The sequence below is a fragment of the Hyla sarda genome, chromosome 4, assembly GCF_029499605.1.
Source record: "Hyla sarda isolate aHylSar1 chromosome 4, aHylSar1.hap1, whole genome shotgun sequence".
NCBI classification, from domain to species: Eukaryota; Metazoa; Chordata; class Amphibia; order Anura; family Hylidae; genus Hyla; species Hyla sarda.
The window spans coordinates 409,016,343-409,036,628 of record NC_079192.1 but is presented as its reverse complement, the minus strand read 5'-3'; the positions used below and the strand labels follow the sequence as shown (position 1 = coordinate 409,036,628).

Sequence of the window (20,286 nt, the reverse complement as noted above, 5' to 3'; positions counted from 1 at the left end):
TACCCCTGTGCCTCCCGCCGAGGAGGCTATGCAAGTGGATCGGTCTCGTCTGACCCATGAAGAGAGGACTCGCCGTAGGGATAAAAATTTATGTCTGTACTGCGCCAGTACCGAACATTTCTTGGTGGATTGCCCTATTCGTCCTCCATGTCTGGGAAACGCACGCACGCACCCAGCTCACGTGGGTGTGGCGTCTCTTGGTACAAAGGCTGCTTCTCCACGTCTCACTGTGCCCATGCGGATTTCTCCTTCTGCCAACTCCTCCTTCTCAGCCGTGGCCTGCTTGGACTCTGGTGCTTCTGGAAATTTGATTCTGGCCTCTTTGGTGAATAAGTTCTGCATCCCGGTGACCCGTCTCGTCAAGCCGCTCTACATTTCTTCGGTCAATGGAGTTAAGTTGGACTGCACTGTGCGTTACCAAACAGAGCCCTTGCTTATGAGCATTGGACTGCATCACAAGAAAATTGAATTTTTCGTCCTGCCCAACTGCACCTCTGAAGTCCTCCTCAGTCTGCCATGGCTCCAGCATCATTCTCCCACCCTTGACTGGACCACCGGGAAGATCAAGAATTGGGGTTCTGCTTGCCGTAAGAAATGCCTAACGTCGGCTCCCAGTCCCGTCTGTCAGGCCTCAGTGTCTCCTCCGGTGCCTGGTCTCCCCAAGGCCTATCAGGACTGTGCCGTGCCTCCTCATAGCCCCCGTCCTGGTGACACTCTGCCCCGTGACAAGCTTCACCCTATGTCCCCCCTCCCCATTCCCACTTCCCACGCCCGCTCGCGAATCGCATCCCAAGCCACTTACCCGTCCCGGTCCCCGGCTGTCATGTTCTGGCGCGCGCGGCTCCGCTTTCTAGGGCGCGCGCACGCCAGCGCTCTAAGATTTAAAGGGCCAGTGCACCAGTGATTGGTGCCTGGCCCAATCAGTCCAATTAGCTTCCACCTGCTCCCTGTCCATATAGCCTCACTTCCCCTGCACTTCCTTGGCCGGATCTTGTTGCCTTGTGCCAGAGAAAGCATTTAGTGTTGTCCAAAGCCTGTGTTCCAGATCTTCTGCTATCCTCATTGACTACGAACCTTGCCGCCTGCCCCGACCTTCTGCTACGTCTGACCTTGCCTCTGCCTAGTCCTTCTGTCCCACGCCTTCTCAGCAGTCAGCGAGGTTGAGCCGTTGCTGGTGGATACGACCTGGTTGCTACCGCCGCAGCAAGACCATCCCGCTTTGCGGCGGGCTCTGGTGAAAACCAGTAGCAACCCTAGAACCGGTCCACCGACACGGTCCACGCCAATCCCTCGCTGACACAGTGGATCCACATCCAGCTAGCCGAATCATAACAACATCATTCTACTGTTTACCAAAAATGGAATGCGGCCTACAAAGAAAAGAACACAGTACCTACAGTGAAATATGGTGGAGTTTTAATGATGTTTTGGGGTTGTTTTGCTGACTCTGGCACTGGGTGCCTTGAATGTGTGCAAGGCATCATGAAATCTGAGGATTACCAACGGATTTTGAGTCACACAATATAGTAAAGAACGGAGAGGCTCCTGCAGAAAGTTTCACTACAATGACCCGGGCGACTCAAACTGACACCTGTACCTAAGGTGTCTGATAAAGAAGTACTAAACAATAAAGATATTTGAGGCTCAAGGTCTTTGGATAAGGAACACACTTGTTAGTTAAGATATATCAAATATTTATTAATTAGTTTCTATCAAACTGATAATCCGGGATCACAGGGCCCTTGTAAATCCACGGAGTCAGAAGATTTAAATAAAAAATATAAAATCATAAAATTCATATATATTAAATATAGAAATGGACACACACATTTGATTCATGTCCCATTCAGTGCATCATTATTTTACATTGATTAATTTGTTATTCATATTTATTTCTATTTTCATCTCTATAGGTGTATTTTATTTTATTATTAAAATATCAGTTTAGAACAGTCTGAGGTTCTTGAAACTATTTAGTCATCAATTTTTCAATTTTTATAGATTTTTCAATTTTTATTGATTTTTATTAGTTCACCATTAATATGAACAATTTTAATATTTGTAATATCTTCCCATATACATTTATAAATGTATTCACTCACATACATAGGTATTTATTTAATTATACATATGCGTTCTGATTTTTCTGATATTTATGTAATATATCCCATTTACTACTTTTTGCATCATACTATCTATCTATATATTTTATTTTTTATTCTCTATATATTTTCCCATTTCTATATGTATTGATTTTTGAGTGCTGAATAAGTGCTCTTTTTTCATTTTATTTATCTTTATTTGTATTTTTGTTCACTTGCTGTTTCTAATTCTCGTAGAGTAAGTGTTCCCCTTTAATCTGGCTCACCGAATACATAGTCATTCATAAAGATGTGAGCTACTATAATGTTTACAACTCTGGTATGACATCAGAACGGAGGGTGGAGCTCAACCCTATATAACAGATACTTTGAGACCCCCAGGACCTATATATTTAAGCCGCTGAAGAAAGCACCTAGTGGGTGCTGAAACGCGTCCGGCGACCCCCCCAAGAGACGTATGAGACCACTGAACTATTATCATTTGCAGTCCACAGCAATTACCAGCTGTCACACGGACATTTCTTGAGCGCGTGGTCAGAGACCGGGAGCGCGCGCTACCTGCACGAGGACGCCACCTGGAATACCTGCCTTGCAAGTGCTGCAGTCCCTGTGTACATCGCCCACCATCTGCTAACACCGCGCTAATAGGAGTCGGCAGAGACTCCAGCGGTGCGCTCTCAGGCCAGAGAGCGGGGACAGACGGCTGCTTGACATCGCTGAGGACAAGCAAGGAGCGGTAACTATACCTCCGAAAAATTGCATCCGGACCGGTGAGCTAAACCTTCTTTAATACTATGCTCATAGTTGGAATTTACTGCCGGCATTCGAATAACCAGTGCTGTGGAATACAGTATCCTAGAATTGCTCTATATGACATACAGAGCGGTATCTAATTCTGAGGTCACAGACACCTGAATATTACTCAACTGCCACTCAACTGTTATAAAAGGACATTTATAAGTGTGAAAGACTGTGATATACTTTTAGGACTGCATTGGCACTTCTATGGACATTATCTATAAACAAATACTATCCAGAGTGCCGATTTGAAATAGCTGCTATCATTTCCAGTGGTCTTATACATCTATAGATATTTTTTTTTTTGATTTCTATATTTAATATATATGAATTTTATGATTTTATATTTTTTATTTAAATCTTCTGACTCCGTGGATTTACAAGGGCCCTGTGATCCCGGATTATCAGTTTGATAGAAACTAATTAATAAATATTTGATATATCTTAACTAACAAGTGTGTTCCTTATCCAAAGACCTTGAGCTTCAAATATCTTTATTGTTTAGGATTTTGGGTCACACTGTACAGCCCAGTGTCAGAAAGCTGGGTTTGTGTCCGAGATCTTCCAACAGGACAATGAGCCCAAACATAATTCAAAAACCACCCAGAAATGGATGGCAACAAAGCACTGGAGAGTTCTGAAGTGGCAGCAATGAGTCCAGGTCTAAATCCCATTGAACACCTGTGGAGAGATCTTAAAATTGCTGTTGGGAAAAGGCGCCTTCCAATAAGAGAGACCGGGAGCAGTTTGCAAAGGAAGAGTGGTCCAACATTCCGTCTGAGAGGTGTAAGAAGCTTATTGATGCTTATAGGAAGTGACTGATTTCAGTTACTTTTTTTCAAAGGGTGTGCAACCAAATATTAAGTTAAAGGTGCCAATAATTTTGTCCAGCCCATTTTTGCAGTTTGGTGACAATATGTCCAATTTGCTTTTTTTTCCTCCCTTTTTTTGGTTTAGTTCAAATACACACAAAGGGAATAAACATGTGGATAGCAAAACATGTGTTACTGCAATCCTTTTGTGTACAATACAGGAATATCGGTGCACTACTGTGGTAGATGTAAACAATACATTGGCTATCCCTCAACACTGATGTTAAAATTGAGACATTCGCCAGTGTATCCTTATATGAAGGACACACCAGAGCCGCACACCAACGCCAAGGTTTCTCAAATTGGTGCGAGACCTAACGCTAATCCTACCTGTGCTTGATAAGCAAAACAGGGGCCAGTCGGCAATTACGGCAGCATTCGGTTGACTCACAACTTCCTCCCAGATACCCTCCAGCTCAGGTGGGGCTTGCAGCTTGCCTCCCTCCTCCCATTGCATGTGTGCTCAGTCACGCTGGAGGGTATCTGGGAGGAAGTTGTGAGTCAACCGAATGCTGCCGTAATTGCCCACTGGCCCCTGTTTTGCTTATCAAGCACAGGTAGGATTAGCGTTAGGTCTCGCACCAATTTGAGAAACCTTGGCGTTGGTGTGCGGGCTCTGGTGTGTCCTTCATATAAGGATACACTGGCGAATGTCTCAATTTTAACATCAGTGTTGAGGGATAGCCAATGTATTGTTTACATCTACCACAGTAGTGCACCAATATTCCTGTATTGTATTCTAATTGTTACACATCCACACCGTTTATCTGGTGTAGGATTCTATTGTGGCACTTGTAGTCCGCTGCAGGCATCCTCCATTGTATGCATTTTTATGCTGGGGATCGCCCTTAGCAACGGACTACAAGGGCAGGATCTGCTCCCCCAGTATAAATGCACAACTGCATTTGGGGTTGAGCACCTCCAGCCATTTGAGACCACGTTTTTTGTTGTTTGTTTTATCCTTTTGTGGGAGAAATACTTAATTTTCTTGAAAAATTTCCGGGGTGCCAACATTTACGGCCATGACTGTATATATATATCAGTGTTTACAAAACAGTGTTTAGATAGATTTTACTAAATTACAAACCTCCCAACATGCCCGGACAGGATATGGATGTCTGGGCATGCTGGGAGTTGTAGTTTTGAAACAGCTGGCACACACTGTTTGGAAAACACTGAAAAAAAATATATGTATATATACAAATTGAATAAAATAAAAAAATAAAAATTTTATAAAAACAAGTATTAAAATATATCCAATTACCGTATTTATCGGGGTATACCACGCACCGGCCTATAACACGCACCCTCATTTTACCAAGGATATTTGGGTAAAAAAAGTTTTTTACCCAAATATCCATGGTAAAATGAGGGTGCGTGTGTGCGCGTGTATACCCCGATACATCCCCAGGAAAGGCAGGGGGAGAGAGGCAGTCGCTGCCCGCTTCTCTCCCCCTGCCTTTCCTGGGGTCTAGAGCCCTGCTGCCGGCCCTTCTCTCCCCCTGGCTATCGGCGCCGCTGCCCGTTCTGTCCCCCTGACTATCGGTACCGGCGCCCCATTGCCGGCGCCGATAGCCAGGGGGAGAGAAGGGGCAGCGGCACCCATTGCCGGCGCCGCTGCCCCGTTGCCTCCCCCCATCCCCGGTGACATAATTACCTGGGTCGGGTCCGCGCTGCTGCAGGCCTCCGGCGTGCGTCCCCTGCGTCGTTGCTATGCACGGCGCGGCGCACTGACATCATGCATCACGCCGTGCAGCGCATAGCAACGACGAATGGGACGCACGCCGGAGGCCTGCAGCAGCGCGGACCCGACCCAGGTAATTATGCCACCGGGGATGGGGGGAGGCAACGGGGCAGCGGCGCCGGCAATGGGTGCCGCTGCCCCTTCTCTCCCCCTGGCTATCTGCGCTGGTACCGATAGTCAGGGGGACAGAACGGGCAGCGGCGCCGATAGCCAGGGGGTGAGAAGGGCCGGCAGCAGGGCTCTAGACCCCAGGGAAGGCAGGGGGAGAGAAGCGGGCAGCGACGGCCTCTCTCCCCTGCCTTTCCTGGGGGTGTATCGGCGTATAACACGCACATAGACTTTAGGCTAAAAATTTTAGCCTAAAAAGTGCGTGTTATACGCCGATAAATACGGTATATACAGAGCCAGAGCAGCAGTAACTATGCATTATATATATCTTGTGTTATCTTGAAGTCGACATTCAATCCATATGGTTTTAATGTATTAAGTTCATATATCCACCACAATTCCCGTCGCTTGAGAATTGCAGTGTGATTCCCATCTCTTTTATTCAACTTTTTACAGATGGTAATCCGGAAGGGAAGGATCACTCACTCAACCACTCACTGTCTTCAGTCTTTCAAGTTTTATGGAGCGAAGCGCGGAGAAATTAGTTGTACAGTTGCCAAATCTGTTTTATTAAAGATTGGTGAAGGTCAGATGCACGTAATACAAGTTGTACTTCTCCATATAGCAACCAATGGCACCCTATGTATCCAGGAGTGGTTGACTATGGTGACGTCTCCAGGATGCTATGAGAGGCTCATGAGTGTGCGCCATTAATTTGCCGCACCCCAGGTATGCCTTGTGCAGAATGTGGTTGCTGGGAGATTGCTGTACAGACTCTGTTCCATGATGGGGGTAGTAGTACAAACACTAATGTAGCCTCCCCAGCTGTCTGCAGACTCCCGCAGCCAGGGAATTACTACTCCCATCATGGAAACAAGTCTGGTCCATGATGGGAGTAGTAGTAATCCCAGCTGTGGGAGTCTGTAGGCAGAGGTGTTCGGCCATACATGAGAGATAACGGGTCTTAACAGATGAATTTTTATTCCGCCGTTAGCACCCGTTATTTCATCCGTTATTAAACGTTCGTTTTTTACAAAGAAAATGGACGTTTAATAACGGGTGAACTTCATAGTGTGAAAGCAGCCTTACACAGCTCCTCAATGTGTCTCATCTTCCTGGACAGCTCGTCCTTCTTTATTTCCAGCTGATGGATCAGAGCAGACAGTAACAGTGACTCTTCCTTTTCCTGCCTGGAGATCTCACTCAGGACCTTCTTCTCCAGGTCGTCCAGCCGTCTCCTCATGTCTATAAACAGGGCAGTGACTCTCTCCGCTTCTCCAGATGATTTCTCTTGAGCTTTTCTCCTGCGTTCCTCCAGACTCCGGACTCTTTCCTCAGTCTTCTCTCTCTTTGTGATCAGTTTCTGGAGAACATTTCTCAGTTTCTTCTCATCCATCATCTCCACCTGGTGTCCCCCATGTTCTCCAGCCAAACTGTGGTGGCCCAGTGCAGGTGGTGTTACCCCGTGCTCCTGCTGTCCTGTCAGGCGGCCTCCTTCAGTGTCCTAAAGGCCCCCTGCACTTGTTTCCCCATTGTAAATATGTTTTACCATGTAAAGTGTTATAAAATGTAATATTGCTTTGAGTTATACCATGTGATATGTCATGTGATTGTTACCCATCAGGTACCAGTGACCATGTGATCCCAAGAGTGACCTATGGGCTCCCTGCTAGTCTCCCCCATATAAGCCCTGGGTGGAGCTTCTCTCTCTTCGGCTGAGGTCCAGTGCAGTCGCCTAGTGTGTGTGTCCAGAGTGTTGGAGACCTCAAAGTCAAGTCCTGCAGTCACCATCAAGTCAAGTAAGATAAAGTCACAGCTTTATGAGTCAAGTCAAGTCAGTCCCTGTCATCTGTCAAGTCAGCGTGGTCTGCATTCAATTGTGCAGTCCTACTACAAGTCCCAGCAAGCTCTTAATGTCTCTGCATCACTGGTCACCTCCTTGGGCCCTGGCTGAACTGTATAGACTTTACCAACTGTCTACCTTCAGTAAAGCTACTGTTTTCCATAACTTGGCGTGGGAGTCTTTATTGCCCCCGTGCCTAGCCCAGGATCCAGCGGTATACCTTCAGGTGGTTATAGGCTAAACCACGCCCTGGCGTCACGAATACAAGGGGTTAATGCCATCTGCCCCTAGGGTAACAACATCTGCCCTGCACCACACACCCCGAACATTTCCTGTTCTCCAGAGAAGTTCTGGGCTCAGATAAGACGTGTTCTGGTGACTTGTTGTGAGTTCTCAGATGTTTATCACACAGAGAAGCCTCACAGTGCAGACAGGACTTCACAGCAGGGACAGGAGAGTCCACACAGTAAGTGCAGAAGATCCCGGGTTCTGTCGGTGTTGGATCAGTAACCAGGAAGTTCTCCATTATTTTCCTCAGAGCGATGTTCCTCATCAGTGTCGGCCGCTCCTGAAACTCTTCTCTACATTCAGGACAGGAATAAACTCCAGACTGGTCCTGTGTATCCAGCACACGATCAATACAGACCCGGCAGAAGTTGTGTCCACATCTCAGCATTACAGGATCTGTATAAGTGATCAGACAGATGGAACAGTCCAGCTCGTCTCTCAGAGAAGATGACGCCATGGCCGGCAGAGGAAGAGAGAAACGAAACTACAATTCTCTCTCTACAATTCTCTCCACTCAGCTGCCACGCCCCCTCCCATAGACTTGCATTGAGGGAGCGGGACATGGCGTCATGAGGGGGCGGGGCTAAGACATCACGAGCTCACGGCGCTGGCTCCAGTGTTCAGAACAGTTTGTTCCAAACGCTGAGCTGTGGAGTACCCCTTTAACCTGTTCACAGACACTTATCATAGTCGAATACTCTTTCTGCTGTATAGTTAGGGCCTACATTGATATCACCTCTGAAGAGCCCGGTTATTACTTGCAGTTAAAGATTCTTAAAGCCACAGTCAAAACCACTTAAACAAATCTGGTAAACTCAGCCCACGAAGTCACGCCCTAATATTAGTCTGCATATAATAAAATGTGAACATATTATCATACTTGCTGACCAGACGTGACACATGTAATGACGTGGGCCTTGGGGCACCAGAACCTCCCTGATAATACATGACCCAATAGTCTGTGACACCCCTATGACAGCTCTGAGGTGATGATCTTCTCTAAATGCATAGCTGTAACTTTACCAGCTATTGGCATTTGAGATCACTGTCTTTATCGTAAGATCTTTATAGAGAAAACAATATACAGGAAGTATTTGTAAAATGAGTGTGCCACATCCCAAAGAACCCCATCCACAGCAAACCCCACCCCTACCAAATCCCACACACACAGCAAGCCCTACCCCCAAAAAACCCCACACATGACAATCCCCACCCATAGCAAGCCCGGCCCCAAACAAACCTCATTCAGAGATAGTCACACCCCAAACAAAACCCACCCATAGCAAGGTCACCAGAGACCTGAGGAAACGCCTCTGAGCGTGAAACAGCGTTGTCGTCCAGGAGTGAAGCTCCTGCCGCTCCAGCTCTGCTTGGACTACAGGGTGAAGGCATGCCGATTGTTTGGATGTAATCCTTGAATAAATCTACACAGCAAGACTACCAGGTGTGTGCTCTCTTTCTTTCTCCTTCTATGTGTGGTGTCCCGGTACCGTATTGCATCCAGTACCTAGTGCAGAGGTCCCCAAATTCAGAGTAACTACGTTCAGGTAGGGTTCCTCAGGTGGGACAGCCCCTAGTCACCTCTCCTTAAGTCCAACTGTAATGTTAATAAATGTATATATTTGATAATTATATCTATATTCTATAGAAATGTATAGTACTTACCTTGTTCAGCGTCGCAGGACCTTCGGTCATGTGACCATGCTGGTAACCTCTATGGTATGTTGTAGGACCTTAGGAGGTCCATGGGTCACGTGTTACCCACAAATCTCTGTAATGGGAATTGGACCAATTAGCGTTAGTCCAGCCCCTGCCCATATAAGGGAGCTGCGTCCAATTATCGCTCTCTTGGGTTGCTGCTCTAGTGGATGCCGGACTAACAGGACGGTGCTATGCAACTTTCAAAGACACGCTAGGCCTCAAAACCTACGGCTTCAGCAGAACCAAAAATCGTGAGTTTTACTCTAATTCCTGCTAATGCTAGCGTGACTACTGGACCACAACTAATTCCCCTAAATCCAGTGGAACAGGGCAATAGACCAAAAGACTCTTAAAGCTAAAGTCCCAACCATTGTTAATCTCCAAAAGGAAGCTGTTGTTATGATAAGAGTCTGTTGTGTTGATGAAGTGTACAGAAAATCTTCAGTAAAAGTTAACGCTGTTTACAGAAGCTTTCCGGTTGTGGACAATCCATTATTATCTACCTCAAACCTATTATCATCTACCTCCCTATCGTTCCTGGGAAGGGCCGCGGTAGGAAAAGCTTTATTGAGGAGCCCACACCCTGGCATCACGAATAACAAGAGTTAACAAGCACCCTTTGATACCCACACAGCTACACTCCCCATACCCTACCCCCCTTAGGCTATCACATATGCATTGTGTTAGTAGAAATACCTGATCACTTCGTGATGCCAGGGCACTGTTATCCTATACACAGTCCGAGGTTGGAGACAGCTTCTCTTGGGCCAGACACAGGGAGGATGAACACACCAACGTCAGGTAACGGATAACGGTCTTTACTGAGGTGGTGCAGATGGTATTACATGGAAAGTTGGTCTTGGGAGAGAGAGTGCAGCGTAACTCCTTGGGAGCACTGTTGCCTTGCTGGGATTTGTGGTGTTTTAACGGATTTATACTGACTTGTAAGACTGGTAGATGAATCCTGGTAGGTAGGGTCCTGACAAGGTAGAGAAGCCTTCTCCGTCGGGGCATGAACTTCCACCGTAAGGGGTAAGGGAGATTCTTTCAGAATGACCAGAAGAAGTAGATTTGAGCTAGGCCTCTCCTCAGAGCACACAACACACCTGAACCACACTGTGCCTCAGCGGTACCTGGAACACTTGAACTCCAGGGAAGCTCCTCCTCCCCCCCCACTACTCTATAGGGGAGACTTTAGGGGTTCACATTGGCAGGCAGGGTCGCATGGGGTTCACTGCTCACTCTTAAGGGTACAGTAACACATTAATAACATATATACAAATAATAATGGAATTAATCAGAAAAATATATTACTTTGCAATAGAGTGCGAACATATTTGATATAACAGTAGGTCTTTTGATGGGCCCAACACCGTGCTGCCAAGCTGGCTAAAGCAGTCCGAAGCCACAGGACAGCTATAGGCGCTGGAACACCACACAACTTCAAATCCTGCACGTCAAATCTTCCCAGGATAATGTATGTGTGAATAGACCCTAAAGAAAAAAAGCTGTAAAATACTGTGAGAATTCTTTGCTTGTCTTGGCTACAGTTCTGTTATGTCTATGTCGGCTTCTTGTCCAGCGGCTCCATCAGCCTAGAGGACGTCGTGTGACCCGCGCTGGTTCTCAGATCTGATATCCGAAGGGTCACATGTTACAAGTCTCAAACTTAGATTTATCGCAGAATACAGAAATAGCAGAGCTGAACTTCAAGACATGGAACGCAGAGTTGCAATACAGGAACAACAAGATAGGGTTGTAGCTCAGGACATTTAGGCAAAAGTTCACACTCAGATACAAGATACCTACTTAGGTTCAGGAATACTGGATTCTAGATACAAGCCTGGGTCCAGATGGGCAGGATCACTTACCCGCCAGAATAATGAGACACAGATAGAACAAAGCTGTGCGGTAAACTAGGGAAGGGCCAGGGCAAGACTAGGCGATCACCTAGGGAGCCACCTGGTGCAGGCAGGAAGGAGCCCAATTTTAGAGGGGTAATTATTCTTTCAACTTCAGTACATGTGTGGTGTCCCAGTACAGGATGTGGCCCTGTCCGGTAAATGTTGCCTCAGGTGCCTGTGCTGATCCCGCTGCGCAAGGTGTTGCATTGTAATGTACTCTGGTTCATTGTCCATTAATTTTTTATGTGTTTGTTATGCTGCCTTGATTAAACCATGTGATCTTGATGCCCAATGGGATGCCCCCTAGCCAAGTCCTTATATAGGGTAGGAGATGGTTAGTATTGGCTGAGGTACAGTGTGGAGAGGAGTTTGAAGATGTCTGTGGCAATCTGTAGGAGACCTGAAAAGAAGTCAAAAGTCTGTAACCACGCATCTACAAGGACCCCATTGCAAAGGTCCAATCTGAAGTCTCGGATAGCAGGAGATAGAAAACCTCAGGCAACTCTCGGTCCCAGAGTCTACAGTCCAGGCCTGGTGGTAAGCTAAAGCGTTGGGAAAATTACAAACCATCAGTCCCAAGTCAGCATTGGTGTTCTCAAGTAACAAGTCTAAAGCCTAAAGGCAAAAATCAAAAGTCTACAGGAACTAAAAGTTAGTCAAGTGAAAAGCACCACAAGTCCCAGCAAGGCAAAAGTCTCCCAAGGGTTACTCTGCATTTCCCCTGCTTTGAGCTCTACTGTAATAGATTATAACATCTATGCCATAATCCTGCATCTGTGATTGTTATTGTCCCCAGCGTTTGGCCCAGGAGAACTGTCTAACTTTGAAGCGTGGTGGTTAATGCTACCCTGGCATCATTAACTCTGCATCACCCCAGTAGTTCACCACACAGGTGCACCACTTTTTACAGTCTCAGATCAGGAGATGTCAAAAGAGCAAAAAGCACCACTGGCCTATTGTCACGATGCCGGCTGGCAGGTAGTGGATCCTCTGTGCCAGAGAGGGATTGGCGTGGACCGTGCTAGTGGATCGGTTCTAAGTCACTACTGGTTTTCACCAGAGCCCGCCGCAAAGCGGGATGGTCTTGCTGCGGCGGTAGTGACCAGGTCGTATCCACTAGCAACGGCTCAACCTCTCTGGCTGCTGAAGATAGGCGCGGTACAAGGGAGTAGACAGAAGCAAGGTCGGACGTAGCAGAAGGTCGGGGCAGGCAGCAAGGATCGTAGTCAGGGGCAACGGCAGGAGGTCTGGAACACAGGCTAGGAACATACAAGGAACGCTTTCACTGGCACAATGGCAACAAGATCCGGCAGGGAAGTGCAGGGGAAGTGAGGTGATATAGGGAAGTGCACAGGTGAAGACACTAATTGGAATCACTGCGCCAATCAGCGGCGCAGTGGCCCTTTAAATCGCAAAGACCCGGCGCGCGCGCGCCCTAGGGAGCGGGGCCGCGCGCGCCGGGACAGGACCGAGGGAGAGCGAGTCAGGTACGGGAGCCGGGGTGCGCATCGCGAGCGGGCGCTACCCGCATCGCGAATCGCATCCCGGCTGGCAGCAGAATCGCAGCGCCCCGGGTCAGTGGATCTGACCGGAGCGCTGCAGCGGAGAGAGTGTAGCGAGCGCTCCGGGGAGGAGCGGGGACCCGGAGCGCTCGGCGTAACAGTACCCCCCCCCTTGGGTCTCCCCCTCTTTTTAGGGCCTGAGAACCTGAGGAGCAGACTTTTATCTAGGATGTTGTCCTCAGGTTCCCAGGATCTCTCTTCAGGACCACAACCCTCCCAGTCCACTAAAAAAAAAGTTTTCCCTCTGACCTTTTTAGAGGCTAAGATCTCTTTGACAGAGAAGATGTCCGAGGAGCCGGAAACAGGAGTGGGAGGAACAGATTTGGGAGAAAAACGGTTGAGGATGAGTGGTTTAAGAAGAGAGACGTGAAAGGCATTAGGGATACGAAGAGAAGGAGGAAGAAGAAGTTTGTAAGAGACAGGATTAATTTGACACAAAATTTTGAAAGGACCAAGATAGCGTGGTCCCAACTTGTAGCTAGGGACACGGAAGCGGACATATTTAGCGGAGAGCCATACCTTGTCTCCAGGGGAAAAAACGGGAGGAGCTCTTCTTTTCTTATCCGCGAACCTCTTCATGCGTGAAGAAGCCTGTAAGAGAGAATTTTGGGTCTCTCTCCATATAATGGAAAGGTCACGAGAAATTTCATCCACAGCGGGCAGACCAGAGGGCAAGGGGGTAGGGAGGGGGGGAAGAGGGTGACGGCCGTACACCACGAAAAATGGGGATTTGGAGGAAGATTCAGAGACTCTGAAGTTATACGAGAATTCGGCCCATGGAAGGAGATCTGCCCAGTCATCCTGGCGGGAGGAAACAAAATGTCGCAAATAATCACCCAAGACTTGGTTAATTCTTTCTACTTGTCCATTGGACTGGGGATGATATGCAGAAGAAAAATTTAATTTAATCTTGAGTTGTTTACAGAGAGCCCTCCAGAATTTAGACACAAATTGGACGCCTCTATCCGAGACGATCTGCGTAGGCAACCCGTGAAGACGAAAAATGTGTACAAAAAATTGTTTAGCCAACTGAGGCGCTGAAGGAAGACCAGGAAGAGGGATGAAATGTGCCATTTTGGAGAATCGATCAACGACCACCCAAATAACAGTGTTGCCACGGGAAGGGGGTAAATCAGTAATAAAATCCATACCAATCAGAGACCAAGGCTGTTCGGGGACAGGCAGGGGATGAAGAAAACCAGCGGGCTTCTGGCGAGGAGTCTTATCCCGGGCACAGATAGTGCAGGCTCGCACAAAGTCCACAACATCCGTCTCCAGAGTCGGCCACCAAAAGAAGCGGGAGATGAGTTGCACAGATTTCTTGATGCCCCCATGACCAGCGAGATGGGAGGAGTGACCCCATTTGAGGACTCCGAGGCGTTGGCGTGGAGAAACAAAGGTCTTTCCTGGAGGAGTTTGCCTGATGGAGACTGGAGAAGTGGAGATCAGGCAGTCAGGTGGAATGATGTGTTGCGGAGAGAGTTCAACTTCTGAGGCATCCGAGGAACGAGAGAGAGCATCGGCCCTAATGTTCTTATCGGCAGGACGAAAGTGAATCTCAAAATTAAATCGGGCAAAGAACAGAGACCACCGGGCCTGGCGAGGATTTAGCCGTTGGGCAGACTGGAGGTAGGAGAGGTTCTTGTGGTCGGTGTAAATAATAACTGGAAATCTTGATCCCTCCAGCAGATGCCTCCATTCCTCAAGTGCTAATTTAATGGCTAGAAGCTCTCGATCCCCGATGGAGTAGTTCCTCTCCGCCGGAGAGAAGGTCCTAGAAAAAAAACCACAAGTGACAGCATGCCCGGAAGAATTTTTTTGTAAAAGAACAGCCCCAGCTCCCACTGAGGAGGCATCAACCTCCAATAGGAAGGGTTTGGAAGGGTCAGGTCTGGAGAGCACGGGAGCCGAAGAAAAGGCAGACTTGAGTCGTTTAAAGGCGTCTTCCGCTTGAGGAGGCCACGACTTGGGATCGGCATTTTTTTTGGTTAAAGCCACGATAGGAGCCACAACGGTAGAAAAATGTGGAATAAATTGCCTGTAATAATTGGCGAACCCCAAAAAGCGTTGGATAGCACGGAGTCCGGAGGGGCGTGGCCAATCTAAGACGGCAGAGAGTTTGTCTGGATCCATTTGTAGTCCCTGGCCAGAGACCAAATATCCTAGAAAAGGAAGAGATTGGCATTCAAACAGACATTTCTCAATTTTGGCATAGAGTTGATTGTCACGAAGTCTCTGAAGAACCATACGGACATGCTGGCGGTGTTCTTCTAGATTGGCAGAAAAAATTAGGATATCGTCCAGATATACAACAACACAGGAGTATAACAGATCACGAAAAATTTAATTGACAAAGTCTTGGAAGACAGCAGGGGCGTTGCACAGGCCAAAGGGCATGACCAGATACTCAAAGTGTCCATCTCTGGTGTTAAACGCCGTTTTCCACTCATCCCCCTCTCTGATGCGGATGAGGTTATAGGCGCCTCTTAAGTCCAATTTAGTAAAGATGTGGGCACCTTGGAGGCGATCAAAGAGTTCAGAGATGAGGGGTAGGGGGTAGCGGTTCTTAACCGTGATTTTATTAAGACCGCGGTAGTCAATGCAAGGACGTAGGGAGCCATCTTTTTTGGACACAAAGAAAAATCCAGCTCCGGCAGGAGAGGAGGATTTACGGATAAAGCCCTTTTTTAAATTTTCCTGGACATACTCAGACATGGCAAGAGTCTCTGGGGCAGAGAGAGGATAAATTCTGCCCCGGGGTGGAGTAGTACCCGGGAGGAGGTCGATAGGGCAATCATAAGGCCTGTGAGGAGGTAGAGTCTCAGCTTGTTTTTTGCAGAAAACATCCGCGAAGTCCATATAGGCCTTAGGGAGACCGGTTACTGAGGGAACCACAGAGTCACGGCAAGGGTTACTGGGAACCGGTCTTAGACAGTCCTTGGAACAAGAGGGCCCCCAACTCTTGATCTCCCCCGTGGACCAATCCAGGGTTGGGGAATGAAGTTGAAGCCAGGGAAGTCCAAGGAGAATTTCCGAGGTGCAATTGGGGAGGACCAAAAGTTCAATCCTCTCGTGATGAGATCCGATGCTCATTAGAAGGGGCTCCGTGCGGAAGCGTATGGTACAGTCCAATCTTTCATTGTTTACACAATTGATGTAAAGGGGTCTGGCGAGACTGGTCACTGGGATGTTGAACCTGTTGACGAGAGAGGCCAAAATAAAATTTCCTGCAGATCCAGAGTCCAAGAAGGCCACGGTAGAGAAGGAGAAGGCAGAGGCAGACATCCGCACAGGCACAGTAAGACGTGGAGAAGCAGAGTAGACATCAAGGACTGTCTCTCCTTTGTGCGGAGTCAGCGGACGTCTTTCCAGGCGGGGAGGACGGATAGGACAATCCCTCAGGAAGTGTTCGGTACTAGCACAGTACAGGCAGAGGTTCTCCATGCGGCGTCGTGTCCTCTCTTGAGGTGTCAGGCGAGACCGGTCGACCTGCATAGCCTCCACGGCGGGAGGCACAGGAACAGATTGCAGGGGACCAGAGGAGAGAGGAGCCGAGGAGAAGAAACGCCTCGTGCGAACAGAGTCCATATCTTGGCGGAGCTCCTGACGCCTTTCGGAAAAACGCATGTCAATGCGAGTGGCTAGGTGAATAAGTTCATGTAGATTAGCAGGAATTTCTCGTGCGGCCAGAACATCTTTAATGTTGCTGGATAGGCCTTTTTTAAAGGTCGCGCAGAGGGCCTCATTATTCCAGGACAATTCTGAAGCAAGAGTACGGAATTGTACGGCATACTCGCCAACGGAAGAATTACCCTGGACCAGGTTCAACAGGGCAGTCTCAGCAGAAGAGGCTCGGGCAGGTTCCTCAAAGACACTTCGGACTTCCGAGAAGAAGGAGTGTACAGAGGCAGTGACAGGATCATTGCGGTCCCAGAGCGGTGTGGCCCATGACAGGGCTTTTCCGGACAGAAGACTGACTACGAAAGCCACCTTAGACCTTTCAGTGGGAAACAGGTCCGACATCATCTCCAGATGCAGGGAACATTGGGAAAGAAAGCCACGGCAAAACTTAGAGTCCCCATCAAATTTATCCGGCAAGGATAGGCGTAGCCCAGGAGCGGCCACTCGCTGCGGAGGAGGTGCAGGAGCTGGCGGAGGAGATGACTGCTGAAGCTGTGGTAGTAACTGTTGTAGCATAACGGTCAGTTGAGACAGCTGTTGGCCTTGTTGCGCTATCTGTTGTGACTGCTGGGCGACCACCGTGGTGAGGTCAGCGACAACTGGCAGAGGAACTTCAGCGGGATCCATGGCCGGATCTACTGTCACGATGCCGGCTGGCAGGTAGTGGATCCTCTGTGCCAGAGAGGGATTGGCGTGGACCGTGCTAGTGGATCGGTTCTAAGTCACTACTGGTTTTCACCAGAGCCCGCCGCAAAGCGGGATGGTCTTGCTGCGGCGGTAGTGACCAGGTCGTATCCACTAGCAACGGCTCAACCTCTCTGGCTGCTGAAGATAGGCGCGGTACAAGGGAGTAGACAGAAGCAAGGTCGGACGTAGCAGAAGGTCGGGGCAGGCAGCAAGGATCGTAGTCAGGGGCAACGGCAGGAGGTCTGGAACACAGGCTAGGAACATACAAGGAACGCTTTCACTGGCACAATGGCAACAAGATCCGGCAGGGAAGTGCAGGGGAAGTGAGGTGATATAGGGAAGTGCACAGGTGAAGACACTAATTGGAATCACTGCGCCAATCAGCGGCGCAGTGGCCCTTTAAATCGCAAAGACCCGGCGCGCGCGCGCCCTAGGGAGCGGGGCCGCGCGCGCCGGGACAGGACCGAGGGAGAGCGAGTCAGGTACGGGAGCCGGGGTGCGCATCGCGAGCGGGCGCTACCCGCATCGCGAATCGCATCCCGGCTGGCAGCAGAATCGCAGCGCCCCGGGTCAGTGGATCTGACCGGAGCGCTGCAGCGGAGAGAGTGTAGCGAGCGCTCCGGGGAGGAGCGGGGACCCGGAGCGCTCGGCGTAACACCTATCTTGGACAAGAATTCACCCAGAAAATTCTAGTGTTTCATATTGAAAGCATTGCATTTGTCAATGGGGAGATTTTTCAAAACCTGTGCAGAGGAAAAGTTGACCAGTTGCCCATAGCAACCAATATGATTGGTTGCTATGGGCAACTGGTCAACTTTCCTCTGCACAGGTTTTGATAAATCTCCTTCAATGAGCATGAGTTATGACTAAGATGTTTGCAGCTATGGCTGCTACAGTGGTAGATATGTCCCTGGTTGCAGGCACCATGCAATATGCAGATGTAGCAAGTGTCAATTTAACAGCCTGACAAGCTCCATCTGTCAAAAAATGCTATATGCTAGCAGAGGATCATGCTTTGCATTGAGCAGGGACACCTGTCTTTGAGAGGAGACTGCGCTGTAAACAGTGTGCATTGAAAACAGGAGCAGGAACACAGTCCTTGCTCTTGTAACATACCATATGCTGCCATTTTTCTAAAATACTGTAAACTGCCTCCACAATTTGTGTCAAAACCTCCCTGTAATATCTAGACCAGTGTTTCCCAACTGGTGTGTCGCAAAAACCTGCCAGGTGTGCTGCGACAGTTCAGTGAGAAAGATGGCAAATGGGGGTCATCCTGCATCCTAGCTGTGAGGTCTCTAGGCCACTAGAGGCTATGAACTTGTGGTGCCCCAGCACCGGAGTGCGTCCTGTCAGGTAAACATGTTGCTCGATTAATGCTTAACGATTAAGGTTAATTAATATTGTGTGGCACTGTACCTTTAAGAAATGTATAGGATATGATGCAGAGTACCCATGTGACCTGGTTACGAGGAGCTATTCAGTTTAGTTCAATCAGTGTTTAGTTTCAGTTTACTTGAGACTAGTGCAGAGCTCAGTGTGAGCTGCAGTGTGGAGAAGAGACAGCAGGAGTGTGAGGTGTTTCTAAGGAAGCCTAAAATAAATATTCATGCAAGCGACTTCCCCATTCTGTAAGTGTTATTCATGCTTTGTGAAAACCAGGGCAAACATGGACAACCCAAAACCCAGACAAACATAGACAACCCAAAACCAGGGAAAAACATGGAAAACCCAAAACCAGGATAAACATGGACAATCCAAAACCAACAGACAACCCAAAAGCAGGACAAATGTGGAAATCCCAAAACCAGTACGAACGTAGTCAACTGAAACCCAGGACAAACATGGACAACCATGCACCACCCAAAACCAGAAAAACATGGAAAACCCAAAACAGGACAAATGTGGACAACCCAAAATCAGGACAAGCATGGACAACCCAAAATCAACATGGAGAACTCAAAACCAACATGGACAATCCAAAACCCCCATAGACAACTCAAAAGAAGAACCAACATGGACAACCAAAAACAGAAAAAACCTGGACAGCCAAAAACCAAGAAAAACCTGGACAACCCAATACTATCATAGGCAACTCAGAAGGAGGACAAACATGGACAACCCAAAACCAGAAAAAACATGGACAACCCAAAACCAGAAAAAACATGGACAACCCAAAACCAGGAAAAACATGGACAACCCAAAACCAAGAAAAATATGGACAACCCAAAACTAGGACAAACATTGAGAATCCAAAACCAACATGGACAACCCAAAACAGAACTGTCCACATGTAGTCTAGTCTGTAATACCTAGACTTCAACCAGGACCTATAACCAGGTTTTCAACAAAATCCAACCAAGAGATAGAGCTTTCTCTCTTCCTTTTAGAACTCACCCCTTGGATGCTTTATCTAGAACAATGGTCTTCAAATGGTGGCCCTCCAGCTGTTGCACATTGTCCTCAAGTAACCCCAGCAGGTCATGTTTTCAGAATTTACTCAATCCTTCACAGGTGATCTCATCATGGTCAGTCCATTAGGAGTCACCACAAATGTTCTCCGTATGAGATATCCTCAAATCATGACGTAGTGGGGAGACTTTTGGGAGAAGCCCTTAACCTTGGAGGAATGCAGGCTCCATCTACGACGTCTGGACATACAGGTATGGGTGGAATGCTCTTCGGTTGTACGTAGTTCGTACTGGTTTTGTATCGTCTCGATGTACTGTTGTACTTTTGTATGCTTCAGTGCTTTTTTTTATTTTTATGTTTGCATACAGAAGTGACTAATGCAGTTGAGCGTTGACTGTCCGGGGCCCGACATGCAGCATTAACGCACATATCATCGCCATCTACAGTGGAGAACTTGTCAGCGCCGGTTACTGTTTTGTCGTCGTTAACCATTGCAAAAATCCCGTTATTCTTGCTTTTACTGCATCACACCCGATGAATATCTATTTATCTACCTCACTGCCTCCCATACACTGACCCCCCCC

General features: G+C 48.0%; 1 protein-coding gene across 3 annotated transcripts in view; it reads left to right on the top strand.

Annotated features, from left to right (window-relative positions):
* The window catches only part of LOC130267623 (aldo-keto reductase family 1 member C1-like), a 92,114-nt gene that overhangs the window by 18,524 nt on the left and 53,304 nt on the right, over positions 1–20,286 (top strand). The gene's annotated exons all lie outside the window — the stretch shown is intronic.